Source organism: Leptonychotes weddellii, chromosome 11 (genome assembly GCF_054177405.1).
Source record: "Leptonychotes weddellii isolate Sample4059 chromosome 11, ASM5417740v2, whole genome shotgun sequence".
Lineage (NCBI taxonomy): Eukaryota > Metazoa > Chordata > Mammalia > Carnivora > Phocidae > Leptonychotes > Leptonychotes weddellii.
In genome coordinates this window covers 50,474,123-50,502,100 of record NC_138379.1, presented here as the reverse complement: position 1 = coordinate 50,502,100, position 27,978 = coordinate 50,474,123, and the positions used below count along the sequence as shown (strand labels likewise).

The 27,978-nt window shown below is 40.1% G+C and overlaps 1 protein-coding gene across 6 annotated transcripts in view; it reads left to right on the top strand.

Moving 5' to 3' along the window:
• PAK1 (p21 (RAC1) activated kinase 1) overlaps positions 1-27,978 on the top strand; it is a 140,755-nt gene that overhangs the window by 36,609 nt on the left and 76,168 nt on the right. Inside the window, exons 1-2 of one of the 6 annotated variants that reach the window (XM_031034736.2) lie at positions 21,543-21,724; positions 27,696-27,813. The exons of 2 other annotated variants lie outside the window; for them this stretch is intronic. The gene's annotated coding sequence lies outside the window, so the exon portion shown is untranslated. Of the gene's footprint in view, positions 1-12,537; positions 12,622-21,540; positions 21,725-27,695; positions 27,814-27,978 lie in introns of those variants that run through there. 3 more of the 6 variants (XM_031034735.2, XM_006739508.3, XM_031034737.2) reach the window with 3 other exon arrangements.

The following is a 27,978-nucleotide window of genomic DNA, read 5'->3' as shown; positions in this document are numbered from 1 at the left end:
GAGTCTTGCTTCCAGCAGCTTAGGAGGATTCTTTTCTTTTGGTGGCTCCAGTACTTTTTGTTATTTCTCTATTGGCGGTAGAAAGCAGACCATTGCCAGCTGGTTGAAGTTAGGTTTTAGCCCTCTTTACTCTCTGTTCTCTTACTTTCCAGGTAATACTCTTTTTGGAGTAGAAGCCTGGAAATGAATAGTTGAGCAGAAAGAGGACTGAGAATCAGTTGGTCTAGGTGAAGCTCTGGCTCTCCTACTCACCTTTGTGAACTTGGGCAAATTTCTTAATCTTTCTCAGTTTGTTTCCTCATATATAAAATAGGATTGCTGTGAAGATGAAAGGAAGTAAGCATGCAAAGTACTGCATCTGCCAAAATACGTGTTCATTAGGTGTTAAGTGTTTACTATTATTTTTGTACTTATGTTTTTGAGAATTTAGGATAGATGCTAATTAAATTATAAGAATACTATTTTATATTAGAGTAACAATATCAGTACTGGAAAAAGTCTTATGGATCATCTTATTTATTCATTTTACAATTGGTACATTTTATAATTGGAATTATTCAGGCTCAAAGTGAAGCAATGAATGGTCCAAGATCTCCCAGTAGAGGCAGCAGGGACTCAGTTTACAATACCTCATTCTCCAGTTACAGGAGTGTCTTCAACTAGTCTGGGTGGCTGGGGCTGGCATAGGTATCCATAGTAGGTTCCTAACTTTATGCTTTGAGGGCCATTAATCTATGTGCCCTGAGAAACCAATGGCCACTTGAGTTTGGATACTGCTGGGTAGAACCAATCTCGTAATGTCCCACTCTTCTGAGAGGTATTCGCTGGTGTGGACCTGGGCCCTGAAGATATACTTAGTGGCTCTTTCCTTGACGACTAAACCCATCCTTCCTCTTCATAAATTAAAAACAAATCCTGAGAAGAGCAGACAGATGTCTCTGGCTGTGAATGATATAGTGTGCTGGAATCAAAATATGGAAAGAAGGAGGGAAGGAGAGTGGAAAAGTTCAGGAAACTTTTTGGGTATTTTTTCCCCTCCAACGTATGCTAAAGGCTATTCTTTCTGTTGTTGTGTGAAGAGAGAATTGTAGAATTTTAGGACTGAAAATTCCTTGTAAGGACGTCTAACACAGCTTTTACCCCATGTTTGAATTTCTTCTGCAAAGTTCCTCCCAAATATTTCTATTATATCTGCCTGCATATTTCCATGATGGAGAGCTCTCTATTGCTAGAGACAGTCATTTTCGTGGTTTGACATTTTGGCCCTTAAAACTAAAATCTACTCTTATGTGGCTTCTAATCACCAGCCTCTTACATGAAGAAACTTAGGTTCTGGTGGATGAAATAGTGTATGTTAAGTCTTTGGGTGTGCATTCATCCCACATCCAGCTAAGGGGATCAGGCAAGACAGAGACCCAGGAGCTCAGTTCTAGAACCTCAAATTCATTCTCATGTCTTTGTGGGTCAGTGGGTTTTATTAAAATTATTTATTCTTTTTCATGGACTTGCTGGATTTATTAGCAGTAGAATCACTAGAATTTATTATTAGAATTTATTAGTACTAGAAAGAACCATAGTGGTCATATGGCCTGTTTTTATCATTTTACAGATTAGTAACTGAGTCCCAGAGAGGTAAAGTCATCTGCCCAAAGACACACATAAATTCTGGCATTAAGACCCTGGTCTCCTGGTAGCCAATACTGGGTGTCATTCCATAGATAGTTCTTCCAGAGAAACTGTTACCAAACTCTAAAACTTTTTTTTAAAGTGCCATGTGGCAGGTGTACCTTGAGATTTCTATTAGGAGAGACAGCATCAGTTAAAAATTTCGTAGATTTCTGTCTAAAAATAACATGCTATTTTTCAGTATCAGGAGAGAAGGTAAAGGGTTCTATCCACAGATATTTATAGAGCACCTATAGGAGTTCATGTGCCAAATTCTTTAAAATTTGTACTTCAAGACACACTCAGAAACCTTCACTTTTGTGAAGTTTCCTGACTGTTCCCTTCCCCCACCCTCATATCCTCATGGAAATGTTCCTCATTATAGTTCTCATGCTGCATAGGCAGTGTGGTGTGGTCAAAAGAATATGGACATTGGATTTAAACAGGCAGACCTGGGTTGGATTTTGGATCCAAATAATTCACGTAAAGTGCTTATTAGAATGCTAGACAACACAATAAGAGTTCCTGAAATGTTGGCTACTATTATTGTCATTATTTTTACTCTTACTAATGTCTTATCTCCCCTTTTAACCTGGGAGCTCTCAAGGGCAGTGTTTTTTTCCAACTGTGTAAGTCATAACCCCTGGATTGTTGATTTAACATAGTACGTTGGACCAGCATTTTTAAAAAGTCAAACAGAATACGCCAGAAAAAAAAAAATCAGAATACATGCTATATAGAAAGAGCAAAGACTGTTTTTGTGAAACTTGTGTTTTAGTTTTATATTTATAGATTGTGTGTGTGTGCATGCACACACATGTGTATGTGCATATATACCGTGTCTCCAGTTTGAGAAGCCCTGCCTTAGAGAAGAGACTGCCTGCTATTTATATCTTTTATTCATAGGCGCTAGCACAGGGTCTGGAACAAATCTAATGCACATGTAACTAAGACAAGAGAGCCTGAAATTAATTGCTTAGTATGTGATACAGACAGTAAATATAATATAGGTTCAAGGAAGGGGGAAATTGTCTTGAGAAACAATTTAGTAAATTAGTTGAGAGCTTAGTTTTCTGCTGTCTGAAAGATCTGGGGATAAATTGCAGCTCTGCTACTTATTGGCTAAGGAAGTAAGGCAAGTTACTTAAACTCTCTTACCAGTTTCTTCATCTCCGAAATGGGGATAATAATGACCTCAGGTTGTGAAGATTAAATGAGATAAAGTTACTATAGTGGCCAACACATAATGAGCACTTGCTTAATATTTTCTTGGGCTGAAGTGGTCATGGGAGGCTTTTTTTGAGGAGGCAAGCATTTGTCCTCGAAGTACTGGTAGGAATTAGATCTGGGAAATGTTTGATATGTCCTGTATGCAGCTGAATACTCTGTTAAAGCCATCGATAGTCTTTTTCTCTTACATATTCTTTTTCCATGTTTTTTCTCACCAAGATACCCATGGTCTTTTTTCTCTTCGAAACCACTTCCTGGGAAGAAAGTCCAACATAAGCTGTTACAACTTGCCTATGGCCGGCCCCTCCTTAAGGCTAGTTCATTCCCATAGACAGGGAAAAGGAAATTACTCCAGGTTGCCTGACCCAAGTTATGCTTTCAGGCAGAATGCCTGCCTAACCTCGGGAGAGAGCAGAGAGAGGTGACCAAAGCAGCTCAGCTTGGCTCCTGTTAAAAAAAAAAAGTAAATAAGAAGAGTTCTTGACTTCTGGTCGAAAGCCCATACTGGAGCTCGAGAGGGCAGGTCCTTCTAAAGGTAGGTAACTGGAAGGGTGGGGAGAAAGGTCGTCCCTGTCTCTCACTTCTGATGATACTAGAAAAGAAACAGATCCAAACCTGGGAAGGAGGAACAGGGAGAGGAAGAGGGAGAAGCATAGAAGAATTAGGGAAGGGAAAGAGAAAGTGCTCGCAAGGTTATCTAAGTTAGCTCCACGGAAGGAGCACTGGTCTGGGAGTCAGGTCTGTTTATTTTCCTTTTAGCTTGTGGGAAAAAGCCACAGAGCTACTTAAATGAAATGAGAAAAGTGTCCTTCTCTCCTTGTTTCAATTATTTTGATCAGTAAGATTATTTTGGTCTAGTGACAAGAAATGTTTATCAAGAGAAAATAAGTATCTTAGGAAATCAGCTGTATGCAAAGCGCTTTCGCGTCTGTTTTCTTACCTTATTTCCCAGCCATTTTGCAAAGGTAGTGATTATTATTATTATCCTAATCTTACAAACAAAGAAAATAGATTCAGTGAGAAGTCATGGTCATTCAGGTAGTGAGTAGTAGAACCAGCATTTGAACTTAGGTCTGATTCTTAAGACCAGTGGGTGCTCTTGCCATTTTACTGAAGTGTGTGTGTGTGTGTAACAGCTTTACTGAGATTCAATTAGCATACCATAAATTCACCTACTTAAGGTGTACAATTCAGTGTTTTTTAGTGTATTCATGGGATTGTGTAGTCATCACTCCAATCCAGGTTATCTTCCTAAAAGAAACCCTATAGCCATTAGCAGTTACTTGCCATTCTTCTCTATCCTCATCACCCTTGCCCTAGGAAACTACTAATCTGTTTTTCTGTCTCTATAGATTTGATTTGCCTATTTTGGACATTTCATGTAAATGGAATCCTACAATATGTGGTCTTTTGTATCTTATTTCTTTCACTCAGTTTGTTTTTAAGGTTTATCCATGTTGTAATAGGTATCATTTCTTTTTATTGCTGAACAATATTTGGTGATTTTTTTCACGAAATAATACTCCATTGTATTATACATTTTACATACGTACAAATACGTATGTATTTTTATACATATTATACATTTTACATATGTAAAAATACATTTTTTGTATTCTTTCACATTTGATGGACATTTGGGTTGTTTTTCCCTTTTGCTGTTATGAATAATGTTGCTGTGAACATTTATGTACAGTTTCTGTGTGGATGTATATTTTCATTTATTTTAAATATATATCTAGGAGTGGAATTGCTGGATCATATGTTAACTCTGTTTAACCTTTGAGGAAATGCCAAACTTTTTTCCAAAAGAACTGCACCATTTTACATTTCTACGGCGATGTATGATGGTTCCAATTTCTCCACATCCTCACCAAAATTTGTCATTATGTGTCTTTTTTATTATAGGCATCCTAATGGGTGTGAAATGGTATCTAATTATAATTTTGATTTGAATTTCCCTAATGACTAATGATGTGTTTTTTGGCCATTTGTATATCTTTGGACAAATGTTTATTCAGATCCTTTGTCCATTTTTAAATTGGTTGTCTTTTTACTATTATAGACGTATTTGGAAGGCAGCTATGTTCACTACTACACCACCAACACTCTTATAGATATACCTTGAAGATACTGTGGGTTTGGTCCCAGAGCACCACAGTAAAGAATATTTGCAATAAAGTGAGTCAAATGAATCTTTTGGTTTTCCAGTGCATATAAAAGTTATGTTTACATTATACTGTAGTCTATTAAGTGTGTAATAGCATTGTGTCTAAAAAAAGCAATATACATACCTTAATTAAAAAATACTTTATTACAGGGGCACCTGGCTGGCTCAGTCAGAAGAATGTGTGACTCTTGATCTTGAGGTCGTGAGTTTGAGCCCCACGTTGGGTGTGGAGATTACTTAAATAAATAAAAAATGTAAAAAAATTCTTTATGGGGTACCTGGGTGGCTCAGTCGGTTGAGTATCTGACTCTTGATCTCAGCTCAGGTCTTGATCTTTTTTTTTTTTTTTTTTAATTAGAGAGAGCAAGCAGGAGCAGGGGGAGGGGCAAAGGGAGAGGGAGAAGCAGACTCCCTGCTGTGACACGGGGCTTGATCCCAGGACCCTGGGATCCCATCTCCCAAAGGGAGATGTTTAACCGACTGAGCCACCCAGATTCCCTTCAGGTCTTGATCTTATGGTCGTGAGTTCGAGTCCCACATTGGGCTTTGTCCTGGGCATGGAGCCTACTTAAAATAAATATTACTAAAAAATGCTAACCATCATCTGAGCTTTCAGTGAGTTGTAATCTTTGTGCTGGTGGAGGGTCTTGCCTCAGTGTTGATGGCTCACTCATCAGGGTGGTGGTTGCTGAAGGCTGGGTGGCTGTGGCAATTTCTTAAAATAAGACAATGAATTTTGCTGCATTATTGATTCTTTTTTCACGAATGATTTCTCTGTAGGATGCAGTGCTGTTTGACAGTATTTTACCCTCCGAAGAACTGCTTTCAAAATTGGAGTCAGTCCTCTCAAACCCTGCTACATCTTTATCAACTAAGTTTATGTAATATTCTAAATCCTTTGCGTCATTTCAACAGTCTTCACAGTATCTTCACCAGGAGTAGATTCTATCTCAAGAAATACCTTCTTTAACATCCATTCAAGTTTTATCATGGGATTGCAGCAATTCAGTCATGTCTTCAGGCTCCACTTCTCATTCAAGTTCTCTTGTTGTTTCCACATCTGCAATTACTCCCTCCACTCAAGTCTTGAACCCCTCACAGTCATCTATTAGGGTTCGAATCAGCTTCTTCCAAACTCCTGTTAATATTGATATTTTGACCTCTTCCCATGAATCATGCATGTTCTTAATGGCATTTAGAATGGTGAATCCTTTCCAGCAGGTTTTCAGGTTTCTTTGCCCAGATTTATCAGAAGAATCAGTATCTATGGCAGCCTTATCAAATGTATTTCTTAAATAATGAGATTTGAAAGTCGAAATGACTCCTTGATTTTTGTGCTACAGAATGGATGTTGTATTGGTGAGCATGAAAACATTCATCTCGGAGGCGCCTGGGTGGCTCAGTCGTTAAGCGTCTGCCTTCGGCTCAGGTCATGATCCCAGGGTCCTGGGATCGAGCCCCACATCGGGCTCCCTGCTCAGCGGGAAGCCTGCTTCTCCCTCTCCCACTCCCCCTGCTTGTGTTCCCTCTCTTGCTGTGTCTCTCTCTGTCAAATAAATAAATAAAATCTTAAAAAAAAAAAAATACATTCATCTCATTATACATCTCCATCTTGGGGGACCAGGTACATTGTCAATGAGCAGTTTTTTTTTTAATGAGCAGTTATATATATATGTGTGTGTATATATATATGTTATATATATATTTTATAGATATATGTAATATATTTTTAAAAAATATATATATAAATTTGTAATATATATATATTAAATATTTTATTTATTTATTTGAGAGAGAGAAAAACATGATTGGAGGGGAGGGGTAGGGGGAGAGAGAGAAGCAGACTCTTTGCTGAGCGAGGAGCCTGACACAGGGTTCCATCCCAGGACCCTGGGATCATGACCTGAGCTGAAGGCAGACGCTTAACTGAGCCACTCAGGTGCCCCAAGCAGTTATATTTTGAAAGGAATCCTTTTTTTCTGAGTAGTTAGTCTCAGTAGTGGGCTTAAAAAATTCAGTAAACCTTGTTGTAAACAGATGGGGTCTCATCCAGGCTTTGTTGTTCCATTTATAGAGCGCAGGCAGGGTAGATGTAGCATAATTCTTCAAGGCCCTAGGATTTTTGGAATGGTAAATGACCACTGGCTTCAACTTAAAGTCACCGGTTACATTAGCCCCTAACAAGAGAGTCATCCTGTCCTTTGAAGCTTTGAAGCCAGACACTGACATCTCCTCTCTAGCTATGGAAGTTCTAGAGGCATCTTTTTCCAATAGAAGGCTGTTTTTCTATATTGAACATCTGTTGTTGAGGGTAGCCACCTTCATGAATGATCTTAGCTAGATCTGGATAACTTGCTGCCGCTTCTACATCAGCACTTGCTGCTTCACCTTGTACTTTTATGTTATGGAGGCAGCTTTTCTCCTTAAACCTCATCAACCAACCTCTGCTAGCTTCACACTTTTCTTCTGCAGCTTCCTCACCATCTCTCAGTCTTCGCAGAATTAAAGAGAGTTAGGACTTTTTTCTGGATTAAGCTTTTGCTTAAGGCATAGTTATGACTGGTTTGATCTTTTATTTATTTATTTATTTTTTAAAGATTTTATTTATTTATTTGAGAGAGAGAGAATGAGAGACAGAGAGCATGAGAGGGAGGAGGGTCAGAGGGAGAAGCAGACTCCCCGCCGAGCAGGGAGCCCGATGCAGGACTCGATCCCGGGACTCCAGGATCATGACCTGAGCCGAAGGCAGTCGCCCAACCAACTGAGCCACCCAGGCGCCCCTGGTTTGATCTTTTATCCAGACCACTCAGATTTTCTCCATATCAACAATAAGGCTGTTTCACTTTCTTATCATTTGCATGTTCTGGAGTAGCACTTTTGATTCCTTCAAGGACTTTTCTTTTGCATTCATACCTCGGCTAACTCTTTGGCACAAGAGGCTTAGCTTTCAGCCTATCTTGGCTTTCAACATGCCTTCCTCACTAAGCTTAGTCATGTGTAGCTTTTGATTAAGAGTGAGAGACATGGAAATTTCCTTTCATTTGAACACTTAGAGGCCATTGGAGGGTTATTAGTTGACCTAATTTCAATATTGTTATGTCTTAGGGAATAGGGAGGCCCAAGGAGAGGGAGAGAAATGGGAAAACAGCTGGTTGGTGGAGTGGTCATAACACATACAACATTGATCGATTAAGTTCACCATCTTATACGGGCATGGTTTGTGGTGCCTCACAACAATGACAATAGGAACATCAAAGATCACTGATCACAGATCATCAGAATAAATATAATAATGAAAAAATTTGAAATATTGTGAGAATTATCAAAATGTGACACAGAGACACAAAATGAGCAAATGCTGTTGGAAAAATGGCACTAGTAGACTTGTTCACTGCAGCATTGCTACAGATCTTTAATTTGTAAAAAATGCAGTGTCTGTGAGGTGCAATAAAATAAGGTATGCCTGTATTGTAAGAGTTCTTTATATATTCTTGCAGTTCCTTATCAGATATATGATTTATAAATATTTTCTCCTGTGGATTTTCTTTTCACTTTCTTGATGCACAAACATTTTAAATTTTGATGTAGTCCAATTTATTTAGTTTTTCTTTTGGTGCCATATTGGACAAATAATTGCCTAGTCCCAGGTCATAAATATCTACACTTAGGTTTTCTTGTAAGTGTTTTGTAGTTTCAGCTTTTACATCTAGTTGTAGGTACCATTTTGGATTACTTTTTTGTATATATTGTGAGGTAGTAGTCCAACTTCATACTTTTTCAGGTGGATATCCAGTTGTCCGAGCACGACTTGTTGAAAAGACTATTCTTTTCTCATTGAATTGTCTTGGCACTTTGTCAGAATCATTTGGCCGTAGATATAAGAGTTATATCTATATCCTGGATTCTCAGTTCTGTTTCATTGATCTGTATCTCTGTTTTTATGCCAGTACCACATTGTGTTCATTACTGCAGCTTGGTAGTAAGTTTTGAAATTGGGAAGTGTGAGTCTTCCAACTTTGTTCTTTTCCAAGGTTGTACAAATCTTGCACTTCTTTTATTCTTTTTGAGGCTATTGTAAATGTAATTTAAAACAAAATTTTCAGCTTTTGGATTGTTCATTGCTCATGTATGGAAATATAATTGATTTTTGTATTGCTCTTATATCCTGCAACCTGGTTGAACTCATTTATTAATTCTAATAGTTGTGTGTGTTTATGTCTGTGTATGTGTGGATTCCTCAGGATTTTCTATATACAAGATCATGTCATCTCAAATAGAAATAGTTGTACTTTTCTAATCTTATTGCTTTTGTTTATTTATTTTTCCTTGCCTAATTGTTCCGGCTAGAACCTCCAATACAGTGTTAAATAAAGGTGGCAAAAGCAGATATCCTTGTCTTGTTCCTGATTTTAGGAAGAAAGCATTCAAATTTACCAATTTAAGTATGATATTAGGTGTGGGGTTTTTTGGTAGATGCCCTTTATCAAGTTAAGGAAGTTTCCTTCTATTATTGGTTTCTTGACTGTTTCATCATGAAAGGGTGTTAGTGTTTGTAAAATGCTTTTTGTGTGTCAGTAGAGATGATCTTACAGCTTTTGCTTTTTACTCTGTTAATATGGTGTATTGATGTATTTATTTATTTATTTTTGGACATTAAACCAACCTTCTGCACCATCGATCATATTGTGTTTTATGAGAAGTAATGTTGGGCACCAACTGCTTATGAAGCCCATGGGAGTACACACATGACTAAGATGTTGAGGCCATTCACGGTAATTGTGGAGACGAAAAATACACCGGTTTACAGTTGAAAACACAGGAATATGATAAAGACAGCATCTTGTGTTGATGTGTGATAGTTACCAAATGAACTGTACAATGACCTTATTTTCAGGCCACTCAGTGATTGTAGCGTTGGCATATTATAACTCTTTTTTTCTTCAGATATGTCCTTTCCCTTCTCCAGGTCTCAGATTCACCATGTATACATGGGAAAGTTGGACTTAGTGGTATGTAAGAGTCCCTCTAGTTATAGCATGTTGTGAAATTACTTGCCTTTTGTGGGGCTTCCTTCACTTAGGTCCTTCTGGAGAGTTTGCTGTTTTGATAAGTTCTAAGTGGATAGGTATTAGGTGACTTAGCCTATTCTAGTTCTGAGTGGAAGAAAGGTGTTTTGCTTTTTTTTTTTTTTTTAGTTGGCCTTAATCACGCTCCCATCTTAGAGAGATGATTTCTTTTCATATTATTCCACATTCTGGTGAAAGGGAATAATCTGTGAGAAGGGCCATTTCCTTCAGCAGCACAAACTCCATGAGGAGGAAAGGCCACTGGAGAGGGAGTTTGGAGTATGTGTTTTAGGCTCAGCTGTACATTTAACTTACTGTTAAGATTGGGCACATTAACTCATTCTATTCTTGTTTCAGTTGCCTCATTTGTCAAATTGAAAAAAGAGTACCACTATCATTATGTAATCTCTCAGGGTTGTTATGGGGCATAAATGATATTGTAGATGCATATAAAACTGTGTATACACATTAGTTATTTGCAAAAGGTAGATTTGCAAATAATATAGCAAAAATAATGTAAATAAAAATAAAAAAGTAATGTAAATAATGTAGCAAATAATGCAAATATAAATAATACAAATTATTATTGTAAATAATAATGCAAATAATAGCAAAATGTTACACATAATATAGCAAATGTAGCTAAAAGATAGGTACATTTTATTTTATTTTTAATTTTTTTTAAAGATTTTATTTATTTATTTGACAGAGAGAGACACAGCGAGAGAGGGAACACAAGCAGGGGGAGTGGGAGAGGGAGAAGCAGGCTTCCCGTGGAGCAGGGAGCCCGATGTGGGGCTCGATCCCAAGACCCTGGGATCATGACCTGAACCGAAGGCAGACGCTTAACAACTGAGCCACCCAGGCACCCCTAGATAGGTACATTTTAAACGCCTGCTCTTTATGGCACTTTTGATAGGTGCTTTAAACCTTATTTCTCCAACAATTTATAATAAAAACGTTATCACCATTTGATAGGTGAGGAAATTCCAGTTCAAAAAAGTTAAATAACCAGGTCAAGGTGGCAGAGTCAAGAATCGAAACTAGATCTAATTCCAGAGTCCGTATTCTATTATATTTTGCTGCCATTATCTCATTACTGTTGGTGTTCAGTTTGGTAACCTGCTTAAGATGGTATCTTTTAGACTTCTCTACTGAAAGGTACTCTTTTCTCCTTCATAATTAATAAACATTTTGTAGGGAGGTACTATGAAACTGTAAATATCCTTTTCTGTGCCAAACTTTCTATATATTTAATTATTTGTATCTGCATGGACTCATGGCTTCCTATTTTATTCAGTTAGGTAATATGCTATTGCTATTTTATTTATTTTGATTCTCTAGTTCTCCCTGATTTGGCCAGTAGGAGCCCCATTCATTGGCTTTTGTATACTTTTCACATGTCCCTGCTTTTCTTTGACCACTCCTTTTCCTTCTGGCCCAAGAAGATATCCTAGGCTCATCCTGTGCTTTCTCTGCCCCAGCCCTGGAAAGAAGCCATTTCACCAAGGAGCCTTGGTTTCTTTTAGTGTTAAGTGGTACTTAGAAGCCAAAATCTGGCTGCTAGGTATGCTTATTTCTGTTGGGCTGGTGCTGCTCCCAGGCCCTCTCAGGAGACATAGTGAGGAACTAAGATTCCAACTCTCCATTACAGGCTCTCCCCACTGTATGGATGCTCTCCGTATCCTGTGTGGGTTCAACAACCTAGACCAGGCTGCTCTGTCACGGAGATTTCTTCTTCACTTCTTCAGCTTGGGTTCTGACATGCTGTACCATGCTCCCTTGCCCTCATATGGATGCCCTCCTCACTGTACTTAGACTCTTATATTCCACACCAGTCCATCTCCCTGCTCCATGCATGGATGCCCTTCTCACCTTGCTTGGGCTCTGATTCTCCTTACCAGCCTGTGTCTCCCCCACCCGTCTCCCCACTGTAGACCCTCCTCACCCTGCTTAGGCTCTGATCATGATGTTGCAGTGCCCTTATCATCTTTTAACAGGGCTTTTATAACATAGTAGCTTCCTAACAGTCGTACTACTTCTAATCTTCCCTTACCTTTCACACTTCTGCTAGAGTGATCTTTCTAAAATATAGGTCAAATCATGCACTGTTCTGCTTTAAAAAATTATAATATTTCCCCATGCTTGTTGAATGCATTTCAAGTTCCTTAGACTGGCATTCAAGACCTTCCAGAATCTGACCCAAATGTGCCTTTCCTGCCTTGTTTCTTATTAATTCCTCCGTGCATCCTGTACCCAAACCATGGTCAATGGCCATTCCTTAGATGTGCCCCATGCGTGTACTCTTCCAAGTTTTTGCCTTTGCCTTCTCATCTACCTGGCTTAGCCAACTCATTTCTTTCCTGTATGGTAAAATTCCTTGGTGTGTTTTTTTGTCTGGTATAGGTTGTCAGAGTCTGAGTACAGTACAGTGAAGAGGGCATCCATAAAGGGAGAAGGTCACCTAGTGAAGTCTCTCTGACGTCCATGGTCAGTATCAATTCTTTTTTTCTACTTCTTATGGAGTACTTACTTCATTCTTTCTGTTTTCATGATTAACTCTTTTTTTTTTTTAAGATTTTATTTATTTATTTGACAGAGACACAGCGAGAGAGGGAACACAAGCAGGGGGAGTGGGAGAGGGAGAAGCAGGCTTCCCGCGGAGCAGGGAGCCCAATGCGGGGCTCGATCCCAGGACCCTGGGATCATGACCTGAACCGAAGGCAGACGCTTAATGACTGAGCCACCGAGGTGCCCCTCATTCTTTTTTTATGGCTGAAGAGTATTCTGTTGTATGTATGCATCACATTTTCTTTATCCATTCATCTTTCAGTGGACACTTAGATTGTTTCCATATCTTGACTCTTGTAAATAATGCTTCACTGAACATGTTGTGGGGGGACATACATCTTTTCAAATGAATGTTTTTACTTTTGGAATTGCTGGATCATATAGTAGTTCTATTTTCAGTTTTTTGAAGAGTATTCATACTGTTTTCCATAGTGGCTATACTACTTTCCATGCCCACCAGCAGTGCACAAGGGTTGCCTTTTCGCCACATCCACAGCAACACTTGTTATTTTTTGTCTTTCTGATAACAGTCATTCTAACAGCTGTGAGGTGATATCTCATTGTGATTTTGATTTGCATTTCCCTCATGATTGGTGGTGATAGGCTGTATTTTTAAAAAAATAATTTATAGGGGCGCCTGGGTGGCTCAGTCATTAAGCGTCTGCCTTCGACTCAAGTCATGATCCCGGGGTCCTGGGATCGAGCCCCACATCGGGCTCCCTGCTCCGTGGGAAGCCTGTTTCTCCCTCTCCCACTCCCTCCTCTGTCAAATATATAAGTAAATAAATCTTAAAAAAAATAAAAAATAATTTATATATGGGAAGAAAAAGTATAAGCAACAGATAACTGAAATAAATAGGTATCATTTGTTTTACTGTACAGCATTTTGTGTTCTCCAATTTATGAGTCTTTCTGGGGGCAAAGATGCTATCCCCTAAAGGAGATAAAAATGTATCTTAGACAGTTGTTTTTCATACTGCCCTGCCTCCGGAACACAGTCAGTGACCTAGCTTTCACCAACACCACACTTGGATTTAGGACTTAATGACATGAGAGAGAAAGCAATGGGGAGCCGGCTCTCTGCCTTTGGCGGCAGAGGCAGTAGCATCAGCCTGCAAGTGTGAGTCTCTGGCGCTGAAGTGCTATTGATGCTAGTGGCTCTTGCACTGAGGTTTGCCCTGTCGGAAGTGGCAGTGCTACCCATTTTAGCATCTGATGATCAGAAGTAATGGCGGTCATTTCCTCATTGAATTGGGTCATCAGTGTGTTGTGCTTTGTGTTGGATTCGGTGTAGAGGTGATAGAAAAAGTAGAGTCAAAGATGAATCACATTTTTGGCTAAGTAACTGAAAGAGTTGAATTGCTATTTGCTGACGGGGGCAACTGAAGAAGGACCAAATTTGGACTTGTTAAATCTGTCAGTGACACAGCTTTGTTTTCTGTTGTATTTAAAAATGTTTTGCTGCTGCTGCTGCTGCTGCTGCTCCTCCTCCTCCTCTTCCTCCTCCACCTCCACCTCCTCCACCTCCTCCTCTTCCTCCTCCTCCTCCTTTTACTCCTCCTCCTCCACCTCTTCCTCCTCCTCCACCTCTTCCTCCTCCTCCACCTCTTCCTCCTCCTCTTCCTCTTCCTCCTCTCCCTCCTCCCCCTCCTCCACCTTTTCCTCCTCCTCCTCCTCCTTAAAATGCTTTGCTTCTTGAAAGTAAGAAGTAAGTTTCATCATGTTTGTATCCCTCAACACTAGCACTGTGTCTGGCATGTAGAACATATTCAGTAAATAATGAATGAATGATGAGATTATTTGCTGTTTCCTTGAATGACTAGACTGTTCTTTGCTAAACAGAGTGCATACTTTTTCCTCTTTTGAGTCTTTGCTTTTCTGGTTCCCATAAGGGAATTCTCTACCCTTATCCCCCATCTTCAATACCTCTATGTATAAAAATTCTACTTCTTCAATTCCCAGCCCAAATACTGTCTCCTCTACAAAACTTCCCCCATCTCTACAAATGTAATTAATGTCTCCCTTCTCTGTACTTTTTTTGGCCTTGTTTGAACTTCAAGTACATTTTGATTTACCTGCTTTGAATTGCTGCTGAATAGTTTTGCCCCTTTTTCCATATCCATCCCACCATTGCTTATTTCTTTTCTTGAAGTATTTTTGTAAGCTATTATTATTTATTTATTTTATACTTCACCTCATTTCATAGTCGTTTATAGGCAACTGGCCCTGCCATCTGATTACAAGAAAGAATGGTATGACTTGTTAAATCTGTCAGTGACAAGTTTAACTCGTGATATGGGAAGATTTAATTCTCATACAGTAAATGTATTGTTCTTAAAAATATTTGCAGTTGCAAAATAATCAAATAAAAACTATCTTTTTCAAATCCTATGGGCACTATAATCACTATACATAAGCCATTAGGTTGAAACCCATAGTGTCTAAACAAAATTTGCTAATTATTACCAATCATTAGCCTTTATACCGGGGTTGCAAACTCATATGCCTATATAAGCCAGGTGAGTAACCTAAAAGGGCCTGGTCAAGCCTAAGGTGACTACACAGATAAAACATTACTGGTCAGGGTCCATGGCTCAGAAGGATAACTTGTGAATTATTTACTTTGTAAACCAAAGGACTATATAACAGCAAGGAGTAATTGCACTTAAAACAAGTTAACTGCTAACTTATGTAAACTTAGGCAAGTTATTTGATATCTCTAAGATTTAATTTCTTTCTTTGAATATACAGTTTTTTCTCTGAAGTAACTTCTCCCTCATTTGGTTCTGCTTTTTCATTTCTTTAGCTAATAGTTTCTTCCTTGATTATAAGTTTGATTATTAGCCCTCGGTAATAAAGCTTCCTTGATTATTAGCTCTTAGTAATAAATAGAATGCTGGCTTCTCACCAGTATGCCTCATTTTCATGAGTCTTGTGTTTTAGAAGGGAGGGAGGGAACCAAGCTTAGCCAGGCTTCCTGTAGTAGCACCCAAAATTGAAAGAGGCTCTCTAGGAGTGAGACAGCTAGTCAGCCTTTTATAACCAAACCAGCATCTGGTTTTGAGAGAACTGAAATCTAGAATAGAACATACCTGAATTTGATCTTTCCTGCTGAAGATGCTAGTGGTCCTGCCTTATATTGTATGTTTATGTTTTCTTGTTTCTTCTACCTTATTTATTTTGTTTATTCAATTTTCTAGTGTGGGACTTTTTAGTTTTATATATGCTAGCCTCCATTGTTAGTGGTGATTAGTGGAGACATAGACCATTTCTAGGTTGTCTTTAATCCCTGAGGCCTAATGTGGGTGAGGAGGGTACATGGTAGATGTTTGATAAATGTTTTGAAGAGATAGCATATTTATTGGATTTGCAGGTGATAAAGACTGGAAGGGAAAAGTACAATGCTAGATGGCAGAGAGAGAGCAAGCAAGAGAGCTTGCAGAGATGTGTTGAAGCCAACAAGATGAAATTTAAGGATGACAGAGGAGTTCTACATTTTAAGTCTCAAAGAAATGGCAACATATGGGCAGGCTGGAGGAGAACTAGCATGATGCTATTCTTACAAAAAATGGTGGTTTTGGCTGCCTAAGCTCAATGTCAGCCAAAGACATTGCAGTGGCTAAAAACTAATGCAACTTCAGACTAAATTACTGGAAGTAAGTAGAGTTAGAGGAGATGATAGTTCAACTATGTTCTGAAGGGGACAGACTGCACTTAGAGTGTCATGTTCCCCATAGGGTACCAGGTAGTAAGAGGGTCATGGCAAACAGGACTGTGTTTAGTGGAAGGTGCCCTAGATCACCACTACTCAAAGTAGATTCTGAACTGTTCTCAATCTACAATGAAGTAAGCATAAAAATTGAGAGTGTTTAGAAACTTTTATAGCAATTCGACAGAATAATTTTATGTCTAATGAATCTAGTAAAAAATAAAATGAACTTTATCTTGTATGTCCTTTATTTTGCTCGATACTTTTATTTTTTCTTTTATTTTAATACATTTTATTTTTAGAGCAGTTTTAGGCTTAGAGAAAAATTGACCAGAAAGTCCAAAGAGCTCCCATATACTCTCTCTCTACCACTCCCCCTTACACTTTGTCAATTACCAACATCCTACATTAGTGTGGTACAATTGATGAACCAATATTGACACATTATTACTAACTGAAGTCCATAGTTTATATTAGGGTTCACTCTTTGTGTTGTACAGTTCTGTGGGTTTTGACATACATAACGTTATGTATCCACCATATAGTATCATATAGAATAGTTTCACTGCCTTAAAATGCCCTATGTTCCACCTCTTCATCCTTACTCCACCCCACTTCTGAACTCCTCACAACCACAGATATTTTTGCTGCTTCTATAGTTTTGCATTTTCCAGAATATCATACTTTTCAGACCAGCTCTTTACTTGATACTTTTCCACTTGGGGTTTTTCTGTGTCTTTTGTGGTTTGATAGTTCATTTCTTTTTATTGCTGAATAGCACACCATTGTATGGATGTTTGTTTACCCATTCATCTATTGAAAGATATCTTGGTTGCTTACATATTTTGGCAATTATAAATAAGGCTGCAGTAAATATTTGTGGGTAGGATTTTGTGTGGACATAAATTTTCAATGCACTTGAATAAATACCTAGGAGTGCAATTGCTGGATTATATTAAACCTATATTTAGCTTTATAAGAAACTGCTAAACTGTCTCCCAAAGTGGCTGTACTGTTCAGCATTCCCATCAGCAGTGAATGAGAATTCTGCTGCATATACTCACCCACATTTGGTGTTATCAGTGTTTTGGATTTTAGCCATTCTAATAGGTATGTAGTCGTACTTCATTATTATCCCTAATGACATATGATATTGATTATCTCTTCATATTCTCCATATCTTTTTTGGTTTGATGTCTTTCAGATCTTTTGTCCATTTTTTGATTGGGTTGTTTGTTTTCTTGCTGTTGAGATTTAAGAGTTCTTTTGTACATTTTGGATACAAGTTCTTTTTTTGTTTGTTTGCTTCAAATTTTTATTTAAATTCTAGTTAGTTAACACATTGTGTAATATTGGTTTCAGAAGTAGAATTTAGTGATTCATCACTTACAAATAACACTCAGTGCTCATCATAACAAGTGCCCTCCTTAATACCCATCACCCATTTAGCCCATCCCCTACCCACCTCCCTCTGTCAACCCTCAGGTTGTTCTCTATAGTTAAGAGTCTTTTATGGTTTGCTTCCCTGTCTCTCTTTTTTTCCTTCTCATATGTTCATCTGTTTTGTTTCTTAAATTCCACATATGAATGAAATCATATGGTATTTGTCTTTCTCTGACTTATTTTGCTTAGCATAATACACTGTGGCTCCATCCACCTCATTGCAAATGGCAAGATTTCGATCTTTTTGGTGGCTGAGGAATAGTCCATCGTGTATGTGTGTTTGTGTGTGTATATATACATATACATATACACACATATACATATGCAAATACACACACATACACATATATACACACCACATCTTCTTTACCCATCCGTCAGTTGATGGACATTTGGGCTCTTTCCATAGTTTGGCTATTGTTGATAATGCTGCTATAAAGGTGCATGTATCCCTTCGAATCTGTATTTTTGTATCCTTTGGGTAAATACCTAGTAGTACAATTTCTGTCATAGGGTAGTTCTATTTTTAACTTTTTGAGGAACCTCCATACTGTTTTCCAGAGTGGCTGCACCAGCTTGCATTCCCACCAGCAGTGTAAGAGGGTTCCCCTTTCTCTGTATTCTTGCCAACATCTGTTGTTTGGATACAAGTTCTTTATCAGATATGTGTTTTGCCAACATTTTCTCAAGTCTATGACTTGTCTTTTCATTCTCTTAATAGTATCTTTTGCAGAACAGAAGTTCTACATTTTAATGAAGTTCAGTTTACCAACTTGTTCTTCTATGGATCGTGATTTTGCTGTTGTATCTAAAAAGTCATAACATAACTAAGGTCATCTAGATCTCCTATGTTATCTTATATACATTTTATAGTTTTTCAGTTTACATTTATGTCTGTGATACATCTTGAGTTAACGTTTGTGTAAAGTGAAAAGTCTGTGTCCAGACCAATTTTTTTTTACATGTCTTGTTATTGTAGCACCGTTTATTGAAAAGACTACTCTTTCTTCATTAAATTTACTTGGCTCTTTGTTGGAGATCAGTTGACTGTATTTGTATAGGTCTATTTCAGACTCTCTGTTCTGTTTCAATGATCTATTTGTCTATCCTTTTGCCAATACCATACTGCCTTGATCACTGTAGCTTGAAATCAGGTAATGTTAGTCCTCTGTATGGATGGATATCCATATAGCTATAGTTATATCCATAAAGATATATTGCCTATGCCACATTTCAGACCAACTGAGTCAAAATCTGTGCTAGGACTTCAGTATATATTTTTAACATTTCCCAGGTATTTTGATACAAAGGGAGAGTTGAAAACCATCATACTAAAACTGTAAACTCCTTGAAGGTGTGGTCCTGTTCACTGATGTGTCCATCCCAGGTGGGTTATACAAGGTGCTTCAGTAGTTATTGAATGACCAGGTGATTAATAGAACTGGGAGTATCTATCCTGGAGAAGAGAAAAAGTGCAGGGGCTTGATAGATTACCATAAGACGTACCCGAAAGCCTTTAATATTTGCCTTGAAGGATGCTTTCTGAGTGCTCCAGGAGGCAGAATTGGAAGTTTACAGAGAAGCACCTGGCTGAATGTTAGGAAGCATTGTCTATTTCCAGTGGAGCTCTCTGTTCCTACATGTATTTCAGCAGAATGTGGAAAACCATCTGTAAGAGGGGGAGATGCTGGATGAGGTGGAAAGTTGGGTAAGATCAGATGCTATGATTATTGATGGTTACTTTGAAAAGCTATGTCCAAGGCAGAGGACTGTTTCTGCCTTTCATCCACTCTGTATAAGTTGAGAGAAGGGTGTAGGGTCAAAAGAACATCCTAAAACTACTTTGAAGCTGAGTTCTAATAGTGCAGCAGGTCCCCCCCTCTGTGTTATTGACCAATTCTCTCTATAATGTGGATGTCTTTAAGAAATTCCCTGTCTCCTCCACCAAATTTGGGACTTCTTGTAATTGGACTAGCATGGGTACTCAGGGTCTGGGAAAGATGAAAGATACTTAACAGAAGAGTTCTTTCTGTCCTCATTGGAGTTCTTCCCTTACATCCTTCTACAGTTAAATGATTTGGGCACATTGAATGGAGGTGGAGACATCCGGCAGGAGAAATGGAGAAATAGATAAACACCATAAAATTTCCCTCTAGCACACTTAAATCATTGATCAGGCATAATGCTGGTTACCTGCTCTTTGCTGGCAGCAGGGACAGGGGTATGGCAGATGACTAACATGGCAGAGAGAAACAGCATAGCTTTAGGAGTCAGATCAAAGTTGGGACAACTTGGCCATTTTCCAGCTGTGTGGTCTTGGGAAAGTTACTGCCCTCGTTCACCCATTACATTCTGTCTTTCACCAAGTTCTGCTGCTGCTTTGAGCTGTATCTTTAGAATATGCTTGTTTTGTTTTGGCTCATCTTCCAATATATTAGTCTAAATCATTACCATCTTCTCTTGCCTGGAGTTCTGTAAGAATCTACTAACTTGGGGCGCCTGGGTGGCTCAGTTGGTTAAGCGACTGCCTTCGGCTCAGGTCATGATCCTGTAGTCCTGGGATCGAGTCCCGCATCGGGCTCCCTGCTCGGCGGGGAGCCTGCTTCTCCCTCTGACCCTCCCCCCTCTCATGTGCTCTCTCATTCTCTCTCTCTCAAATAAATAAATAAAATCTTAAAAAAAAAAAAGAATCTACTAACTTGTTTTCTTGTTTTCCACCATTCTCCCCTTTATTCTCCATTCAGCAGTTAGTGATCCTGTTGAAGATGTAAATTAGATCTTGTCATTCTGCTTAAAAATCTTCCAAAGCCTTTTGATTGTTAAAACTTAAAACCCAAACTCCTAGCTCTGACCTGGAAGAGACCTTGCATAATCTGACTCCTGCCATATGTCTCAAGAGCAGGGTGTAGAGGGGAAGTTGGTGGGACAATATTATTTCTTAGGGAGCATTTGGATATGTATGAAGGTGGGATTTTGTTGTTGTTGTTGTTAAATTATTGAGGGGGCGCTAGTGGGATTTAGGGGGTCTGGGCCAGGGTTGGTGAATGTCCTGTAATGTGTTGTTCAGCTCTGGGCTCATTATAATGCCTGATTCACAGTATGTGCTTAAGAAATACTTATTGTATGAAACCACATTCTTCCTGGACCTCAGTTTTGACATGTGATTTGGTAGAGAGCCTACTTCATAAGGTTGTGGTGAGAGAGACATAACATTTCGTAAAACACCTGGGACACAATAGCACTTAAATGGTAGCTGCTGCTGGGCGTTCTTTGCTTAGAAGCAGCTATAAGTGCCCACCTAGAGTTTTCCCTAGGACGTTAGACACCTTTGTTGGTGGGGTAGAGGGGTGGGTGCATCTTTTTACCTGAAGGCTAAACTGATGAGTTGTCCTGGAGTCCAGACAGCTGCAGAAACTAAGGCACAGAGGGGGTCTGGTTCTCTTCCTTGACTCTGGGGCTCACCGAGGACTCTGACAGGCCCTGGAAAGCCTGGCTCCAGTGAGAAATTACCTCCTGCTGGAGACTAGGTGGGGGAGAATAGCTGAGAGGGTGCGAAGGTAGTAGTCTCCCCGCCCTCAGAGCTTCGGGGAAAGGAGAAGCGCGGTTTCCTCCCGCCTCCTTCCCTCCCTTCTTCCCCCGCCCCTTCTGCTTCGCCAACCCCGAAGCTGCGCCTTTGCTGCGCCCTGCGAGGGCGGGAGCGTGCTGCACCGGGAGCGGGAGCTGGGGCGGCTGAGCTGCTGGGAGCCCGGCCCCAGCTGAGTAGAGCGGCGCGGGTGGAGCCAGGGCGTTGTGCGGCTGGCTGGGCGGGAGAGGTGCGGCTCTGCGACAAAAGTAGTCGCCAGAGATGCCGGGGCCAGCTCCCCCCACCAGGTAATACTGGGCCCACCCTGGGGCGCGCCCAGTTGGGCGCTGCTGGGGAGGGGGAGGGGTCTCCGCCGGCTTCCGGGGAGTGGTGCCGCGCTGTCCGGTGGATTTAGGGTCTTTCCTTAAAGAGACTCTAAGTGAGAGAAGGGGCTGAGCCCTCAGATGAGCCGGCCTAGAGCTAGGCCAGCACCTGGAATCAGCTCTGGCTAGGGAAGGTTGTGAAGGAGAAGCTGGTTTTTGGGGGAACTGCTGTGTCTCAGGAGCCGTTCTCATTTGCTAACACCCTTTTGCTTGGGGGTTAGGGTGATGCTTTCCTCTGTCTTGGCTTAGCTGCCGGCCTGCTGGGACCATGGGGGGTTTTCTCTTGGGTGCTGGGGAGGGGCATTATATTATAAGTGACCTGTTAAGAGGTGGAGTAAACCAGGAGATAGGAGACCTAAGGAAGCTGGTGCCGTTCAGGCAGCCTCTGTGGGCCTCAGTTTCCTTATCTGTGCATCCAGGAGCTTGACATTCTGTTTGTAACTCTGGCTTCCCCAGACTATCAAACGGCCTTTTGGAAAGGTGAGCTGGTTAAAGCCCTAGAATGGGCTGCAGAGATGTTCCCGTCAATAATGTAGGAGACAGGGGAACTTGAGAAGCAGACCTTTGTATCCTGTCCTCCAGCAGCCTTTTGGATGGCATCTTGCTGGTCTGCTGAGGACCCAGACACTTAATGGACAAGGCAGAGATTGAAAATGCTGATTATTTTGGTGTTGAGTGTAGATATGTTGGGTGTAGGGAGCTGGGGTTGGAAAGAAACAGGTCAAGGCATGTTAATGATTTTTCTCTGAACTGGCCAATGATATGATACTTGGGTGTAAAGCTGCTTTAAACTAAGCTATTTTCTCTGGAGCCCCCTCCTTACTCAGCCTAGTTAATGACAGACCTTGGGGGCTGTGTAATGTCTTACTATAATTCTTTCCTTCTTGATCATCTGGGACCAAGAAACACATGTTAGGCCTGATACTAACCTACCTTGATTATTTTGATCTCCTTCCTCCCCAGAGTTTTTCTGTGATTCTCCTCTTTGTCTTCTTCTCCCCATTTTTCTACTTCTTACTCCTGATCATTTTTCCTTTTCCCTTACCCATCTTTTCTCCCACCCTCCACTTTCTTCCTTCTTCCTGCTCTCCTCATACTTCCCTTTCTTATCCTTTCCCCTCCATAGTTAGTTTTTCCTTCCCTCTCTTGGGTCCTTCTCCTCTTGGTTAGGCTTTCTTCTCTTTTCCTTTTAGAATTGTTGGTTAAGGGGCGCCTGGCTGGCTCAGTCGGTGGAGCATGGGACTCGTGATCTCGGGGTTGTAAGTTTGAGCCCTGTGTTAGGTGTAGAGATTACTTAAAAATAAAATCTTAAAAAAGAAATACAGGAAATAGAATTGTTGGTTAAGCTTTCTCATTATTAATGTTTGTAGGGACCTTTGTTAATGGTGTTTGTGAGGTCCAAACACTGTGTTTCCTACCTAACTCCCTTACTTTCAGCTTTTACCTGCAAATTCTGTCTTCCCCAAGTGCCAGTCTCTTTCCTTACTTCCTCTGTGTCTTGCTTTGGGCCTGTCAATAAGCAATCTTTCTTCCAGGATTTGACCCCCACTTCCTTCGCAGAGGGGAGGAGGCAGTGGAGGACAGTAAGGAGTAAGCAAGATGAGAAGTGGAGAGCTTGAAGACTAGAGTGAGAGAAGAGTAAACTGGGCAGAGGCCCAGACTGTCTTTTGTGAGACAAGTGATAGGAACAAAAACTCTATGGCAGCTTTGAAGTGTTGCTTACCTGGAGGAAAAGAGGTGACTTGTGAGCCTATGGAAGAAGAGGGGATAGTAGGGATAGGGTAGAGGGAGAGAAGGTGGAGGGATCTTTTGAAGAAGAGGATTGATGGGCAAGATAGGGGTTATTTGGGAGTAGAGGTAGGTGTGGTGGGAAAGACTACAGTCTAGGAAAGAGGACTGTATAGATTAATTTCTTTCCCTCTGAAGCCTGGCTTTTTGGACGGGTTTGTTTCTACTCAACTAACTTTTCTTGAGCAGTGCCCTCAAAGTGGGAGAGTGAGAGGAGAAGCAGAGATAAGAAGACAAATTGCTGTTTTCCTGGCACTCACTTTCTAGACTGTTATGTGGAATGCACATGTGTACAAAAAGCATTGAATATGACATCCATTATCACACATTCTCTGGATCACCTGTTCTGTGTTAGTTATGGTGCCAGGTGCTGGGGATACAAAGATGGAAATTGGACAGTTGCTACCTTCCATTGCAAGTCAAGGAGTATGGGCATCTGTAACCTTATATGTTAAGTATATGTGATAGAAGCACAAGGGGCTGTGATAACACAGAAGGAGGAAACTTTTTAATCAGCAAGTCAGTGGCAGAGCTGGGACCTAAATTCAAGTCTTCTCTAAAGGTGGGATCTGTTCTCTTACGCCATGTTCTCTTCTGACCCTGTGTATGCATATAGTGTACAGAGAGTTTTCTTATATTTTCATCTGTCTGTGGGGCTGGACTCAAGGTATTACTGAGATGAAAAAAGAGCAGTTCCATGTGGTAGGTCACTCATTACCTTGGAAGGGTAACTGACTTGGTCCCTGTTAATTTCTCCTGGCTCTAGGCCACTTGGGTGAGCTTCCTCTATAAGTCATTTACTCTCTTCGTCCTTTTCCACTCCCCTCTATTTTCTTAAATTCAATTTCTGGTAGGCTGTAGAGTCCAGATGGTGCTAGGCTAGGCATTTCACTTCCATTGGCCTCTGTAAAATAGGGATTTAACACCTCATAGGGTTGATGAAGATCAAATGAAATAATGAATGTGTGGAACTAATTTGTAAACTGTGAAGTGCTCTACAGATGTTAACTGTGGTTGTTCCTGAATACATTTGCAGCTGTGAAAAATGCTCAGATGCTTTAGCATAAAAAATGCCTAGGGGGCGCCTGGGTGGCTCAGTTGGTTAAGTGGCTGCCTTGGGTTCAGGTCATGATCCCAGGGTCCTGGGATCCAACCGAGCCTGCATGGGACTCCCTGCTCAGTGGGGAGTCTCCTTCTCCCTTTGCCCCTCCTCCTTGCTCTTGCTCTCTGTCTCTCTCAAATAAATAAAATTAGGGGTGCCTGGGTGGCTCAGTCATTAAGCATCTGCCTTAGGCTCAGGTCATGATCCCAGGGTCCTGGGATCGAGCCCTGCATTGGACTCCCTGCTAAGCAGGAAGCGTGCTTCTCCCTCTCCCACTCCCCTTGCTTGTGTTCCCTCTCTCGCTATGTCTCTCTCTGTCAAATAAATAAAATCTTAAAAAAATTTAAAAAATATATTTAATAATTAAAAAAAAAAAAGAAATGCCTAGGGTTGCTCACTGATCAATTTAAAACGAGCCTCAATCCTTAATAACAAAGGAAAAGGAGGGAGTTAGAACAAGGATGATTTAGAGACTGGTAATTGAACCCCATGCTAAAAACTGAGTTCAAGAGGTATAGTGATTTCTTTTAGGTCAAACAAATAGTAGGTGGCAAGTATAACAGATATTATTTTTGGTGGTACCTTGTGATATAGCAAAGAAAAAAAAGAAGAAGAAAAGGAGGAAGGGGGAGGGATTTAAAAGCATACTGACCTCAGTTCAAATTTTGGTTCTACCACCTACTAGCTGCTTGGTTTTTAATCTTTCTAAACTTCATATATAAAATGGAATGTATTTACAACTACTTGGAAGAGTTATTATAAAGCTTAAAAATAATTATATAAAAATATATTTAGTAGGCACTTAATAGCTATTCTTACAAAAAAAACCTCTTAAATTATCTTCTTAAGAAAGTTTTCCTTGACTCCTAGGCTATTAAGGGCCCCTCTTTGGGATTGATGAAACACTCGTGTTCTTCCCCTCACCATTCACAGTGGCACTTACCATGTCATACCGTCATTGTGGTTTATGAATCTGCCTATCCCATTAGTATGTGACTGTTTTGAGGCTAGAGACAGGGTCTAATAAATCTTGGTGTCTACTGTTGCTGAGCCCTGTTTCGTTGCTAGGTATGCACTGGTAAGCACAAAAGACTTAGTTGCGTCATTGTGAAGCTTACTGTTTATTGCTGGAGATGTATAATAAATAAGCAAATATAATTCATGATAGTTGCTGTGAAAATCAAGAGTTTCATTTGTTCGTTTTAGGTCTAGATACTTACAATAAATGCAGGCAGAATTGTCTAACAGATGGATTAGTCTGAAAGAGAGTTTTTGGGCTAAAGGTAGAAACTTGGGCATCATCAACATATAGGTAATAAGCTATAGGAATGGATGAGATCATCTAGACAAGATTGTAGCATATAAGGAAAGGAGGTTTTTCATAAGGTTTTTTTTTTTTTTAAAGATTTTATTTATTTATTTGACAGAGACACAGCAAGAGAGGGAACACAAGCAGGGAGAGTGGGAGAGGGAGAAGCAGGCTCCCGCTGAGGGGGCAGCCCGATGCGGGGCTCGATCCCAGGACCCTGGGATCATGACCTGAGCCGAAGGCAGACGCTTAACAACTGAGCCACCCAGATGCCCCGGAAAGGAGGTTTTTAACCTTGGACATGTCAAGGATAGCTAGGAAGAGTCTGCAAAGGAGATAGGAGTACACAGAAAGATAGAAGAAAAGCCAGGTGAATGCTGCAGAGTGATTGAGTAAGGTGAGGACAGAATAGTAACCATTTGATTTGGCAACATGGAGATGGTTGGTAACCTTGACAAGACTACTTTTGGTGAAATACAGGGTGTTACTTGGTGAACAGAAGGGGAGGGAGTGGAGAAAGTGTAAATAGACAATTCTTCTGAGAAGCTTTGCTATGAAGGGAAACAATGAAATGTGTTTTGAGGAAGATATTGGTGTCACGGGAGGGGTGTATGTGTGTCTTTGAATAGGAGACACTATAGCATGTTTATATTCACTCAATATTCACAGATTAGGCCAAAAATTTAGAGATCATCTTCATTTTCTTTTCCCTCACACTGTACATCCAATTTCTAAATAAGCCATTTGGCTCTACCTTCAAAATGTCTACCTTTGCTGTACTACTGTATACCTACTGCAGCCCAGTCAAACCACCGTCAATTCCCACCTGGATTATTGTACGAGTTTCTTAACGGTCTCTTCACGTTTCCTTTGCTCCCCTGCAGTCTGTTTTCTGCAGCCAGAGTGGTCTATTTAAAACATAAATCAGATCACTACTCAAAATTCTTCAGTGTCTTCTCATGCTTGATACAAAATCCAAACTCATTGTGGCATGTAAAGTCCTATATAATCTGACCTCTGGCTAATTTTAGTTTTCTACCATGTTTCTCCTTGTTCACTAAACTTTTGTCTTGCTGTCCTTTTTGCTATTCTACATGCCCAAGAATATTCTCATCTAGAATATTTGTACTTATTGCTCCCTCTGCTTAAAATCCTTCCAGATACTACTATGGTTAGTTGTCTCATTTCATTCAGGTCTTAAGTGTCTCTTCCTCAGAGAAGCCTGTCCTGATCATCTTGTCTTATATACCACCCATCCCTGCCTTCCCCTCCCCCCCCATAGTCACATGTACTACTCTTTAATTTTCATTATGGACTTGACATTGTATATTTGCTTATTTCTTTGCTTCTCTTTGCTTCTCTTACTAGTCCATAAAATCCACAAACACAGGGACTTTGTTTTATTCAGCTAGATTAGTACTGGTACATTGTAGATGCTCAATAAATATATGTTGAATGACTGAATATATCTGGGAGAGAGAGTGGGGGAGAGAGATTGATTGATTGGTTGGTTGATTAATGTAGCTGAAAGAGATCATTCCATGTGAGAGGGAGTGCAAGTGAGGGAGAAGAGGGAATGGCTTTTGATGGGAGTAGGAACACCTCCTTCATTGTAAATGGGTGGCGCGGGTGCAGGGAGGCATATAGATTTGGGAGTGGGAAAGTGGAGTTCTGCAAAGATTTCTGTTTTCTCACAGGCGAGTTCATCAGCGAAGGGGAAGCGGTGAATGGGAAGCCTAATTGAATGCCCATTTGAGGCAAGGTAATCACTTGCAGAAAGGTATTCATAATTCTCAAGTGAAAGCAGTCAATCAGGTAATGTTCTTTAGGACATTCAACTACTTCCAGTACAGAGACAGTTGGGAGAGAGTTAGAGTTCAACTATCCCAAAGCTGGTATTTTGCCAGTTACATTTTGGAAAGGGAGAGAAGACAAGGGGGTTGATTGTTTTGTTTGTGTGTGTGTGTTTTTTTTTAAATC